Source organism: Xyrauchen texanus, chromosome 10 (assembly GCF_025860055.1).
Source record: "Xyrauchen texanus isolate HMW12.3.18 chromosome 10, RBS_HiC_50CHRs, whole genome shotgun sequence".
In the NCBI taxonomy this organism is placed as follows: Eukaryota; Metazoa; Chordata; class Actinopteri; order Cypriniformes; family Catostomidae; genus Xyrauchen; species Xyrauchen texanus.
Genome location: NC_068285.1, coordinates 40796799 through 40810206, shown reverse-complemented (window position 1 = coordinate 40810206; position 13408 = coordinate 40796799). Strand labels below are relative to the sequence as shown.

The 13408-nt window shown below is 36.4% G+C and overlaps 1 protein-coding gene across 3 annotated transcripts in view; it reads right to left on the bottom strand.

The window, feature by feature from the left end:
* The window catches only part of LOC127650743 (low-density lipoprotein receptor class A domain-containing protein 4-like), a 138036-nt gene that overhangs the window by 108050 nt on the left and 16578 nt on the right, over nt 1–13408 (bottom strand). The gene's annotated exons all lie outside the window — the stretch shown is intronic.

Genomic DNA, 13408 nt, shown 5'->3' with positions numbered 1-13408 from the left:
TTTACTTTGAGACAGAGACCAGATCACCTCATATATTATGTCGTAAGTGACACAATGAATGACCGTCATTAATATCCAAGGCAAAACAGCTAAATAATCCCTTTAACATAGGGACATTATATTTTTCAAATACAAATAATGGTATTGCCAAGGTACAGGTAAAAAAAAAAAAAAAAAAAAAAAAAAAACATTTTATTGCTGTGGTTACACCATGTCAAATCAATAAAATTTCAGAAACTTCCCCAGGAGAAATTTATGATTTTGTTCATACTTTTTTGAAGAAAGATAACCATAAACGGTGATGAAAGCAAAAAAACATTGATCAATATATACAGAGTAATCCATTATTTTGTAAAGGGGGTCAAAACAACTATTTTCACCTATGATTTTAGAGGAAAACAAACACATAAATCACATAAATAACCTTAAAAAGGTGGCAGTGTCATTATTTTATTTTTGCAAAGATAGGCTATGTCTCGTTTGGAAGGCTGTGCCCTCCGGAGGTTGCATTTGTCGGCCACATACGTCATCGAGGCCGTCTCAGAAAAGCGAGTAATACACTTCGAATGCAGCCTTCAAATGCGACCTTCTTTCACGGGAATTTGGAGAATGCATTAGGTGTATCCTTCATGGCTACTCACAACCCACAATTCTTTGCTTCAACGGAAATGTCTAAATAAATTACGCCAATCTGCCCATAAATATGATGATGATCAAATGTAAGGAATGTTAATTCCCAAGTTGAAGTACCTCAGTAGATGGTTGCAGAGTATATAATATACATAATTATATAAATATATAATAAAAATTAAGTATTAGACTAAAAAAATTTTTTTCTCTTTACATCATTATAACTAATTTATAATACATTTACCTCAAATATCCCCTTCTAAAAGGGACTTTGTTCCCTTCTCACTCAAAGCGCTCGCGCTTGTTAAAGAGTGGAGTACTGTCATAGCAACCATGTTACGTTACGTTTCCGTTTGTCCTACAAAGGCCATCTTTGTCCTACGAAGGTCATCTTGTCATACCACCACCCCCGATGAAACCGGTATTACCGGTGTTGTCACAAGTCAATTAATCGAACCGAAATCGAATCGGACTGGAAAAAAATGAAGCGTTAGATTAATCGATGCATCGAAAAAATAATCGCTAGATTAATCGTTTAAAAAATAATCGTTTATCCCAGCCCTAAATATAAATCATATTTTAATTGTAAACTGAACCGAAAAAGACAAACACACAAAGGTGTCGGACAGCTGCCCGTAAATCTCTCTCTCTCGCACTGCAGCTTCCAGTCGGCCTTTATCCCTCTCTGAGGCTTGATTAGCCTGATTAGAGACCGGTGTGCGGAATTGGTCCTTGGCCACTTCTCCACCCTCTAATGGACGACAGCCGTGCCTCCCCGGACAGATCGGAGGCAGACCTCCGGCCCCTGGCAGCAGTAACTGCTCCAGGCGGTTGGTTGGGACCCCCTCCTCCACTCGCGGTCGGCAGCCGTCCTCCGGCGGATGGCCGCGGCTGCTCCTTTGCGGTGGATGTAGTGGCGAGGAATCTACTATGGCGCAGCCCCCCTCCTTCCCGGATTTCGGCACCAGTGTAGAGCGATTAATGGAAAGGAGGCGGAGAGAACCGGCTTGACAATATAAAAAATATTTTAACACGAAACATAAACAAACAGACAAACACACAAAGGTGTCGGACAGCTGTCCATAAATCTCACTCTCGCACTGCAGTCTCCAGTCAGCCTTTATCCCTCTCTGAGACTTGATTAGCCTGATTAGGGGCCTGGTGTGCAGAATCACGACCCGGCTCTGCCCTCCGCCCTGCCACAATCTATTTCTAAAGAAAATAATTTCAGCACCCCTCGTTGACTTATACGCCAGAGGGATAAGTCCAACTTTTTTTGTGTTGTTGTTCGAAAGTTTGAGTGCCTACTACTCCAGAAGTATTAAATATGTCTTAAAATTCTTTTAGATTCTGGTTCAGAACAAACGTTCCTTTTAAAAAAATGTAAGGCTCCTTATGGTTAAATCCCAGAGATATGATGCTCTCAATGTGGCTCCACCCAAAAATTACAAAATTTGACCCATTTTCAATAGTCGAAAACCAAATGTGGGTCACATAGTATGAATTGAATTTTTCTTCTCCAACAAAACCTAGGTTTGAAGTTAAAAAAATTGAAAACATGCACTTTCTGGTTTTCCATTAGTGTTATCTAAAGTCGAAAGGCCTGTACAAGGACAAACAGCCAAAATCTCTCTCATCCCACAAGAAACAATCTAGACACAATATTCCAGTCTGCTGTAATATCATTTTTTATGACTGCAGAGGACTTAAGCTCAATATGAGGGTGAGACAAATATATCACAAGCTGAATCAGATACTTTCTCTGATAAATGCTAATGTATACGTTTCGTCTTGTTATGCCGTCAAACACTATATCAGTGTAATTGCGTCAAGGGGACAGCTTTATAAAAAGACACAGATGATACAAAGCGTCTAGTACAGTGAGAGAACAGATGCTAATATATCTGCAGCAGAAGCTTCCACAGCTAATTGGTTGGTGTTATTGGCTGGAGGAGTGCAGACTTGAGCTTCATTTCATCCTTTCTAATTGAACTTATACGTTTTGCTGACAGGGTAATTCATGAGTTCCTGTCTTAAACACATAGTTTACAAAAAATGAAAATCATTTGCTCGCCCTAATGCTGATACAAACCTATATGACTTTCTTTCCTTCGTGAAACACAAACAGAGATGTTTTGAAGAATATCCTGGTCCTACTTTTAATAAAATGGCAGTGGATACTGATTTTCATTTTTAGGTGAACTGTTCATTTATTTCTACCTAAAAACAGCTATCTGAGGTAAAACCATCCTGCAAAAAAAAAAAACGACAACAGCAGCAGGACAGATATATGATAAAATTGTAGTCTAGACAGTACTAGAGAGTCTAAGTGAGGACATAACATGTCTGTGACCTTCCCATGGCCCTCGTGTGTTAGAGGACTTGTGTCTTTGGGAGCAATGGGAATACATGAGAGAAAATCATAGAGTGCATAGAAAGGGCAGAATAATGTTAACATCTTGTTAGGTACCAGGGTGCCAGACTATAATGAACAAAAGAGACTATATAAAAAAAGAGAGAAAGAGAGGTGTAAGGATGCCAAGCACAGAGAGAGAGAGAGAGAGAGAGAGAGAGAGAGAGAGCAGAGAGAGAGAGAGAGAAATGTAAATAGAAATAAATAGAAATATAATTACAATCTTGAAATGGAATGCATAGACTAACTATTGCCAACAAAAGCCTTCATCAGCCAATTAACAAGGACAATTGCATCTATGTGAACTTCTGCAATTAATCAAGATGGACTTCAAAGACTTTGGTCATTAATCTTACAGTTCAAACACAATCAATGTTTAAACACTGACCCTTAACACTTACTTAGTTTAATAATTTTAAACCATGACTTTAACTATACATAATTAATATTTACATTATATTCATGATGTTAGCCAGAGGGGAACTGGCCCCCACAGTGAGTCTGGTTTCTCCCAAGGTTATTTTTCTCCATTAATCAACATCTTATGGAGTTTTGTGTTCCTTGCCACAGTCGCTTTCAGCTTGCTCACTGGGGTTATTAATACAATTATTATTTAATTATTTTTAAACATGATTAATAATCGTTATTTGCTCTAAATTGCACAATGATGATTCATCGACTTTATAGACATTACAGTTTTATCGTCTGTTAATGCTGATCTTCTGTAAAGCTGCTTTAAAACGATGTGTGTTGGGAAAGGCGCTATACAAATAAAATTGACTTGACTTAATTAAATAATTCAAATACATTCCATTATTGTGGAAGAAAAGACACAAATTGGCTTAGAAGTCCATAAATGTTTTCCTTATTTCATCTCATTGAACATTAGCTTATCACTGGCCTACAGTCCACAGCGATCCATATTGCAATTGAGTTGGCCAAGAGCAATCAATTTGTCCGAGGTAGACAGGCACATTTTGGAGCATCTCACGATGGTTGTGTCATGTTTTACTGGTTTTTAAGCATCTCTAGCCATATAAGCCCCATTTATAGGGTACTTTGTCAAGTTTGATGTAGTTTAAAACTTTAAACAATTTAAACAATTTTGAACAGGGTTTTACTAGTGATCGACGATATATAGACCAGGCCGATAAATCTGAAAATTTGAGCCATTTTGCAATTATCGTCATCAGCCAATAGCCATGTCCACTTGGACAATTAACAGAAAGGTTAACTTTCCTTCTGTAGGTCAGTTGTCCACTAGTTTTTACAGTGGTGTCTTGCCTGTACAGCTGGAGCTGCACTGACTGCCCCCTGCTGGGTGCGACCCACAAAACATGAAGGTGGTACTTCAAGCTTGAATTGCTTAATTGGTAAGAAAGTCCCTTATTACATAATTTACGCATGAGTCGGGGACATGATTAATTGTGTAAATGATTTTAACACATTAAGTTTTATATAATTAATTACACTGAATTCACGCATTAGATTGACAGCCTTAAATGTTACATGACCCATGTTAAATTATGTTATATTACAATTTAAATTGTTTAACCTAATTTTACAGTTCACATTGAAACTCATTGTTTTCTGCAAATGGTGAATGAGTAAGGAAGGAGGTTGATTTTACTTCAGGTTCATTCATCACATTGAAGATGGAAGGTCAAGGTTAGTGCATTGCAGGATACAGCATACTACGTGGGGTGCTCTAGTTTTATAAAACACATTTTGGCAAATTTAGTAGATCCTTCAGCTATAGACCTCAATAGTCTGGTTCCAGAAGTAAAAATCCCAAAATCCTCATAATAGGCAAATACATTTTTTAACAATTCCTTACAAAAAGACAGACCTACTATGAACTCTGATGTTGAAGCCATCATTCTGCATAATTTCAACGTATTCATTTTTTTAAAATTGTGTCTTATAGCAGAATTCCTTGTGAAGAACTACACTACCCATGATCCTGAAGAGACACGATCCACCAATCAGAGAGTCGCGGCCAACAAAGTGCACCAAAAGAGCTCTGCAGCCACTGCCCACTTCCATGATGCACTGTGAATGCTTCTATATATATATATATATATATATATATATATACTCAGCCTGATCTCATAAAATGTAAGTAAACATGACAACATTTTTGTAATTCATAATTTACGTGCTGTATTACATGTTTGGCTGCAGTTTTCCAGTGAAATCTCCAGCCGGGGGCACCAAAATAGAGTAAAATGGTGTCGTATTCAGACAAGGTTTTAAGGTGAATTTTAGATGGATGTTTTTAAAATATACCTCCCTAACCTATAACTTTTGCTTGAACCTAACCAATTGTGTTTTAAAATGCAGAAGCAAAATGAAAGGCACATATTCTTAAGCAACCATGTCATTTCGTGACACTTCTATGACTATTGGGTCAAGTGTCAGCTAGCGTTCATGACTGGTCTTGAACTGTGGTCCTTTGAGTCAGAGTCCAACGCTCTATGAAGTGAGCTACTACGCAAGCTTATCATATTAGAATAAGTGTATATATTTCGGTGGGTCAGTTATTGGCGATATCCTAAAATAGCAGGGTCTGAATAATAGGGAGAAAAATTAATAAAGTATTTATAAAGTCATAATCAGCCATTATGGGCATGAGTGAAAAAGAATAAAACATTAACATGTAACATTAATATACATTGTTTCTAAACTTATAAACAACTTTAAATCAATTGTTTTATAAAAGTAAATTCCATTGTTTTTTTATTCAATTACATCATTCGCAATGCTTCATGGGATTGTAGTGCATGTCCTCTTTAAAAAGTACACAATTTTGTAACTTTGTAACTTTGTCTGATTTTCGAATAATTTTTTTTACTTCAAATCAAAATGTGTGACTCACCTCAGAGCTAGTTGGTTTGATTCATGACTTGGAACTCTTTTATGAAGGATTTTAAGAAAAGGGTTATTCGGAAAAATACCTCCAGAACCAAGGCAGTTGAAAATGTGGGTGGGCATTGTTGAGCTTGATTCCAAGCATGCGGTGCATAAACTAGTAATAGTAGTATGACAGGCTATGTTTGGACTAAAATAGTATTCCGCGTACCGCTTACTGCGAGTGCTGTATACACTGCCAACTATTGTTTTTATAAATTAGTATGTTAAACAGTATCATTATTATGTTGCATGTTTCATTCAGTGAGTGGCATTAACCCTGTTATCATCATAGAAATACATCTTCGGTAAATAAAGCAGGTCATTCGGGTATTCCATGCATATTGTGCACAGTAGATACAGTGCATAAATACAATACTGCAAAAACTAGTGTACTGTATGTAGTATGACAGTATGTCATTCAGTGTTGATCTCTACGAAATTATTAACGAAAATATTTATTGACAAAGGTTTTTATTTTATATTGTTATGGTTAACAAAGATGAGACAAAAATGATAAATCATGATAATTAAAGTCTGTTTTAATTCAAACATACTGTTGATGAAAATATGACATGAAAAAATAAAACTGCAAGATATAATGCACTAACACTGTATTTTTTATTTATTTATAATTTAACTTTTCGTTGACATGGTTTTCAGGAAGGTTCTCTCATGTAGTTAAATCTTACATATTAAACATGGTAATCTTTAATCTTTTTATTCTAATCTTTGATACATGATTAAGTAATTGTACACAGTTTATTATTATTTTTTAATATTGACATATTTGGTTAAAGTTTGGTCTGTTACAGTTTGATGCATGCTTTTGTCATTTTGCACATTATCGTCCAATCTGCTCTCATAGTAAAAATGTACTATAACTCAATTTGTCAGTTTTATTCACCTAACATTTGCTTTTATCTCACTATCGGTTAGGTTTAGATGTAGCATTTTGGGTAGAGACATTGGTTTTGTTCATGTCAAAATCTCACATTTGCTTTAATGACACTATCGGTTAAAAAAAAGGTTAAAAAAAAGGTTAAAAAAAAGGTTCTAAAATTAATGAATACGACATGATGAAATATTGACTACATTTAAAAGACATTTACGTCAAAACAATTATAACTAAAATGAAAAAACTGTGAGAAATAACATTCATCCAAACATTCTGAAGATATACAGGATCTTTGAGTGTGGCCATATGAGAGCCAGCGATTCAGAACTAGGCTAATACATCCCAAAACACATTTTCAATTATCAGGTGTGTTATCTAGGTGTGAAGAAAACTACACTGCAGCATTTTAAATAGGACAGGTATGACTAGGTGCACTATAAACCACAGCACTCCATATGGGACTGGAAAAAAACATCCTGGCATGTCCCTATGGACATGGATTTGCATGCACATGTGAGTGTGTGTGTGTTTGTATGTGTGTGGGTGCAGGCAGCAAAAAGGCCCTGACATTAATGCCTGAGGGGAGTTTCCATTTCGCCTCTGCTTTGTCAGTATCTCTCTCTCTCTCTCTCTCTCTCAGCGATGTTAGAAGTGTCAGCTTTCACTCAATCAATGGCTCTTATGGTAGCACTAACATCGTCTAGACGCCGGGGTCGTTGACTGCTCTTCAGAATGTGTGTGTGTGTGTGTGTGTGTGTGTGTGTGTGTGTGTGTGTGTGTGTCTCGGAACAGAGGTCAGGGTGCGTACTCTCCAGTGGGACATGAGGAATTACATTGACTGTGAGTGGGGTGGGGGTTGGGGGATCGCTATCTCGTCCTCACATACCTCGACACACTCAGACTGCAGGCAGACTAAACATTTCACTTCAAAGGCAATGTGTTGAATTTAAGCATGTCTGTGTCGTCTGCTTGCCTGATGTATGAGGACACTAGAGAAATGAAGTTAGATTCTAAACATGTGTCTTAAAAGGCCCAAGTTTAGACATGAGATGGGTGGGCTTGACATTACAAAGTCACATCTGACATTGCTAAGCATCAACATTTACAAGGCGGTGGGGTGAAATGAAAACAGCTCTGTTTCAAACCTTAGTAAGCTGCCTTGCTGACTACTGCCTACAAAGGCATCCTAAAAGGGGAATCCTAAATGACTGAATTGGTACAATTTTTATAAGCAGCAACTCCATGCACCACACAAAAATCGCTTTTTACACAGAGCACACAATAACTTCCAATAGGGGCATGTTGCTAAGCTAACAATATGATACTGTGATGAACATAAATATAAATATATATAAATAACTCAACACACAGCCATTAATGTCTAAACCGCTGGCAACAAAAGTGAGTACACCCCCAAGTGAAAAAGTTATTTTGAGAGGATAGCAAATTTACACTGTTATACAAGCTGTACACTCACTACTTTACATTGCAGCAAAGTGTCATTTCTTCAGTGTTGTCACATGAAAAGATATAATCAAATATTTACAAAAATGTGAGGGGGTGTACTCACTTTTATGAGGTACTGTACATAGTACACACAAATATTGAAAAAAATTTTGATTTCTAAAAAGGGGTAGACCGATATATCACTTTTGTCAATTAATCTGTGCGGATAGCTCCTTTTGGAACAGTTTGCAAATAGTTTTTTTCCCCCTGTGGTTTGGCATTAGAGGGTTCTGGAATACCAATGCAGCCTCTAGAGGTGAAATATAAACAGTCACTGATACCTCATGTGGAAATACTGTGTCTACATTGGTCTTTATTGACATTTTTGATTAGATAATCATTAAGTGTTCCATTTTGAAGCAAAACATTCTGAAATGATTCAGCACATTGGTTTTTAAAAAAACCATCGGCCATTCCGATCATTCGGTTATTGGCTTTTTCCACCACCTTAGTTTCGGCCAAATCCAATATTGGTTATTAATATACATTGTGGTTATATGTTTAGTTTTTGTCCTTTTTTAAACTTGACAAATCGGAGTCATTGTTTACTTCAACAGGGGGTCCACGGAGGAACAGCAGGGTTCCATATATTGTTGATTGATCCACCACCACCACTCGTAATAATCATACGCACATGAGCAAGAGACAGTACTGCTACTCCCTATACGCATATTATACAGTCTACGTAGGGTACCAACTTACCCTAGGGGGGTACCCAGAAACTTCACCCGCTGCCCTTACTCACATGTTATATGCTATTCAAGGACCCAGTAGTAGTCACGGAACACAAACGATCCCCACGTCCCTGACGAGAGAGGAGTAGATATTTTAGTCCATCCACATTATGAAGCCCCTCGAACCTGCATGCAAAAAACCCCTCTTGCAGTAATCCTTCCACATATTCATGCATCCCATTTATTTAGTTATGAACTAAATGGAATGCCTAACATTGTAAAAAAGTTTGACAAATTAGCCCATTGCCCATGCTCATTAAGAGCCGCTCACAATGCAACGCATATCAGGTTAAGCAGCGCTGCAGGAAAGAGTTGCATAAGTAAACGCATCTGCTTTGCATTTTTCACTGTGTGCTTGTCAGCCAATAGTTTCTTGAATTATTAGTTGCTTTTTTCTTTCAGAACAATAGCCTATTCTTACTTAACATATATGTATATGTAATATAGTATGTCTACATATATTGTTACCGCTGAGTTTATCCAGCTGCAATAGGCTACACTGATGGTGACTGTCAAATCAACATAATTAAAGGTGCATACGGTCATTTTTTTCCCCTCATTTCAAAGTTTCTCTCCTACAGAAATGAACAGTAATTTTGAAACAAATGTATACAATTAAGATTTTTTTATTTTGCATCAATAGGGTCTGTCTATTTTTTGGCAAAAAAATTAAAAAGGAAAATTAAAAATAGCACTTAGTCTGCTACACTTAATTTAATGATTATTTTAATGCCATTGCAATATAAACATCATAAAATATGTACATACAATAATATGGTACTATACACTTTTTTATAGGCATAAAATGCAACACATTTAATTTTCAGACAAAATGCAACAGTGTTTTTTTTCCTTAAAGTCTCAGTCTCAGTCTCTCTACATACCAAGGGGTCCTTGGACTGAAAATGGTTGAAGACCCCTTTATAAGGTATGGCAAATAAATTCAGTGAAGACTTGAAATATAATCTTTTGTGATACATGGAAGACATATGTGTTTGGAGGGACATTACAGTGAGTAATTAATGACAGAAATTTCATTTTAGGATAAACTATTACTTTAAAGTAAATATGGTCCATTTAGATTTCATGTTGACTTTAAATTACTGTCTAGGTAGGCGGTTCACTTTATGTTTTAAAACATAGTTATATAATGAAGTCTGATTTTAATCCATCCATCACTGGACAACTCTTTAGAAAGATAGCATGTACTGTCCTATGTACTGTCAGGCAAAGAACACAAAATGGATATATTATTTATTTATTTATTTATTTATTTTGGAATACAAGCTTAAACACAGCTGGTTTTAACATTGAAAACTTGAGCATTCTTGTAGCTGAAGTGTTTGTCAGATCTCTGTGTTCTTGAATGTGTCTGATTGCATTCACAATGTTCCGGAGCCTCTTTCCAAAGGGGCTCTTGTGTTACCAGATGACGAGACACAGGCCACAGCTGTACGCCCCGTACAATCTAAAGAATGAGGGCTTGTACAGTACTGTTCTGTTCCGATCAGAACACACACACACTCACACACAGATCTCGAGTGAAACCATGCCAACTGCAGGCAGTGTTTGCCATAGCACCAGCGAACATTTATAGCCCTGCTCTTACAGTTTTCACAAAGGAAAAGTAAGGCCTGCGTGTATTCGAGAGAGAAACACCTCTTAGCATTTACCATTACTATTTAAAGATTCTGCAACAATTTTCACCCAGATTACTCATTTAAGTCATCTGGCACACAGTTTAGCTGTCATCCCTCACTCCAAATATCAGGAAAGATGCATCTAAACTAGGCAACTTGACTAGCTATTTTACTTTATATAAAACATTTAGAGTCTGATGGACAACAATGGCTGTTTGGTTGAAATTATGGTTCCTTTGATTGAAAAACAAATCACCCTTAAAGAGGAATAATTCATACAAAAATGAAAATGTCCTCATTTACTCAACTTTATGTCAATCCAAACTTGTATGTCTTTCTTCGCTGAACACAAAATTATATACATATATTTTTTTAAATCTTTTTGCCATATAATGAAAGAAAATACTTACTCCATGCTGTCAAGCTCCATAAAGGTAAAAAAAAAAACAAAAAAAACACCAAAACCCCACAGTAAAAGTAGTCGATATGACCATAAGTGGTTTACATTGCATCCGTTAAACCTCCAATAGTAGCAGTTAAGTGGGTCAGATTGTAAAGTCCAGATTCCAAACTTATCAGGTTGATTTTTGATTCAAGTGAGTAATTTTTATTTAATTGATACGTTAGCTAGCTTAGCTTGTTCCAGTTTAAAGTGTTAAAATGCAAAAAATTTAAATATCAGTTATTGGTATCAGCCAGAATGAGCTCTGATTAATCGGTTATTGCATCGGCCCAGAAATTCCATATCAGTGCATCACTAGAAAATAGTGCACGTTGTTTTGTAGTCACTTATTACTTAAAACAGAAATAGAAAATGGGTAAATGGCATATTGTTACTTACAGCAGATGATCCTGATATACAGTACAATGATCCAAAACAACATAACATGATGCTGAAATTATCCTCACTGAGCGGCGTGATGCACACACACGCGGACACTTGAAACTTTCACAGATTCTCTGCCTCAAGCAAACAAACTGTAGCAAATTATTGGCTAAAGTGTCACCGTGAATTCCAATATTGAGGCGGTAATATTTAAATTTCCATTATATTGACCAATAATATATCAGCCGTCGATATTTCGTGCACCCCAACTATTTTCCAACACCACAACAAAATTTTCTGAAGGCACACGTCACTTTGTGCTATGACCGAAAGTGAGTTGATATTCACTCTTAGATCAAATCAAATCAAATATGGCGACTACGTCAACAACATCAAACCTCACATATTCTTGTGTTATAACATTTTGTTGAAGAGACACGCAAGAACCAATATTAGTAAATAAGGATACGATTTTTATTTTTGGTTAAACTATTCCTTAAAGCCATTTTTGAGCTGAAAAATATGTACTGTACATATCAAAACAGATACATACTGTAAATATTGATATAACTACTGAATATCATGAAAAGACTAAAAAATACCAAGCTATATTGGCCAACACTAGTCTGAAGTAATCTTTGAGTCGGTAAGGCCATTAAGTTGAGGTTGTTAATGCTCACTCACCAAAAGATGCAGCGAGCACAATGACTCCCTCTGATTCTCAAACTACTATGTAAATCAGGGCTCCAGACTGTGACTAAAATGGTCGCAAATGCAACCAAAAATAAATGATTGCAACAATAATTTAAAATCTAGTTGCCATTGGTGACAGTCAGGATGTGTGCTTTCATATGTGGTTTAGTTAGATATCATCTTGTGAGTTTACTGAATACATCTTTAGAGTGCCAGTGTGTCTCAAGCCACTTTTCACCCTTTCTGTTGATGATATGAGTTTACTGGCTGCACGCAACTACAAACACAGTGTGAGCAATGATGTCCAATTCGTGAACAAATGACTCTTTTGAACCACATCTTTATAATGAATCAGGAGCTCAGGTTAGCAGTTGGAATTTGAATCACTTTCTCAGTGAATAGTCAGTGAGCTCACAACTTGGAGCACAGACATTTGAAAATAGCAGTCCCATGTGTATTTCGGCTTTGTTTATAATTAAAAGTCCTGTGTTATGTAGCAAATACATAACCCCCCCCCCCCCCCTGGTTATTATTGATTGGGATTGGAGTGGCACAATAACTGCCTCTGGGATTTCATTCAATTTGCACTCTTGTAGTCTTTGTGTCTGGACCATCTAGTAACAGTAAAGAAAGACTGTAAGAAAGACAAAAGATATTTTGTAATTAAATTCTCTCTCTCTCTCTCTCTCTCTCATCTATCTATCTATCTATCTATCTATCTATCTATCTATCTATCTATCTATCTATCTATATATATATATATATATATATATATATATATATATATATATATATATATAAACAGAAACGTCCCTTTTTCAGCATACTGTATTTAAAGATAATTTTGTAAAAATCCAAATAACTTTACAGATCTTTATTGTAAAGTGTTTAAACAATGTTTTCCATGCTTGATTAATGAACCATAAATAATTCATGAATATGCACCTGTGGAACGGTCATTAAGACACTTACAGGTTACAGACGGTAGGCAATGAAGGTCACCGTTATAAAAACTTAGGACACTAAAGATACCTTTCTACCGAAACTGGAAAACACCAAAAGAAAGATGCCCTGGGTCCCTGCTCATCTGCGTGAATGTGCCTTAGGCATGCTGCATGGAGGCATGAGGACTGCAGATGTGGCCAGGGCAATAAATTG